Source organism: Arachis ipaensis, chromosome B01, assembly GCF_000816755.2.
Source record: "Arachis ipaensis cultivar K30076 chromosome B01, Araip1.1, whole genome shotgun sequence".
Classification (NCBI taxonomy): domain Eukaryota; kingdom Viridiplantae; phylum Streptophyta; class Magnoliopsida; order Fabales; family Fabaceae; genus Arachis; species Arachis ipaensis.
The window spans coordinates 20783253-20784926 of record NC_029785.2 but is presented as its reverse complement, the minus strand read 5'-3'; positions in this window follow the sequence as shown (position 1 = coordinate 20784926).

Sequence of the window (1674 nt, the reverse complement as noted above, 5' to 3'; positions counted from 1 at the left end):
TAGTACCACAAGACTATATCAAGATAAAAGTCCCCTGCTATTCGACCCTTTTGTATATCGTCGTTTGGTTGGTCGTCTTATCTATCTCACCACTACTCGACCGGACATCATGTATGCCACTCAACAATTAAGTCAATTCATGGCATCTCCTACTGAATCTCATCTTCAAGCTGCCAAGCATGTGTTACGATATCTGAAAACTAGTCCCAGCAAAGGACTTTTCTTTCCAAGGGAATCAGAAATTCAGCTTCTCGACTTCAGTGACTTTGATTGGGCCGGATGTCCTGACACTCGGCGATCTTTAACAGGTTATTGTTTCTTCTTAGGCAGTTCTTTAGTCTCTTGGATTTAACAGGTTATTATTTCTTCTTAGGTAGTTCTTTAATCTCTTGGAAGACCAAGAAACAAACCACCGTTGTCCGCTCATCCACGGAAGCAGAATATCGTGCACTTGCCAACACAACTTGTGAACTTCAATGGATACTAAATGTGTTACAATTTTTACGCATCTCTCATATCCGCCCACCAGTTTTATATTGTGATAATCAGAGTGCTCTTCATATTGCTGCTAACCCGGTTTTTCATGAACGGACCAAACATTTAGAGGTTAATTGTCACTTGGTTCGACAAAAAGCTCAAGCTGGAGTGATGAAACTTCTCCCAATTCCCTCTTCTGGGCAACTAGCTGACATCTTCACCAAGCCTTTGTCTCCTCAACCCTTCCATCTTAATCTGAAATAAGCTTAGTGTTCTTGACATCTTTCATCCTCCAGCTTGCGGGGGGCGTATTAAACCACTCTTCCACCTTAGCCCATGACAACAATAAAGACGTCTCACGGCCCACAAATTCAGCCCAACAGAATACACAAATTAAATTATAATTTAGTCTTTATCTTATCTTATAGTTATCTTTATCTTTATCTTTATCTTATCTTTATCTACTTTTATCTTTCATAGGCCAATACTCTATATATACTTAGTTTTACCTTCATAATTTACAATTCATTCAATCAACAATCAATAAAATTTCATCTTTTCTTTTTCATAATTCTTTTATTTTTCTATTCTTTCACAATTTTATTACATATTTCATTTACAGTGTAAACAAGATATCTCTAGAAAGCAACTCTAAATAGAAGTTGTTTAGAGCGTCTCTGACCCCACATTTCTCTCATTCTCTCTTTCTTGCACCGTTATGTTAATATTTATTAGTTCCCCGAATGTTATAGCACACAGGGATGCACGCATGGACGCACGAGACCCTGATATCAACTGCCTCAACGCTAGTTGGCATATTGCAGGAGCTATCAACTTTGAAGTTAGTGTTATTTTTATTGTTTAAATTAATAAGTGTATGTAATTTTATTTCGAAAACTTTTATAGAGTTAGTGTTTTAACAGATGAGTAGATTGGATGATATTGAGGTAACACAATTTAGGTTAGTTGACAAGTTAGTAACATGAGTTAGGTGTATAATTTACTCATAGTAAAAGTTAGATAACTAATTACTTTGATTTGATTAGTTAATTAAATATTTTTATTAGTTAATATTTTCTTTAAATTCGGAGAGGATTTTTAAGTATTGGTTTTGTATTCTGTTTATTATGTTGTGATGTTTATTTGAGTTGCATTTTAAATTTGTTACAATAGATTTGGACATGCTAGAGAACTTAG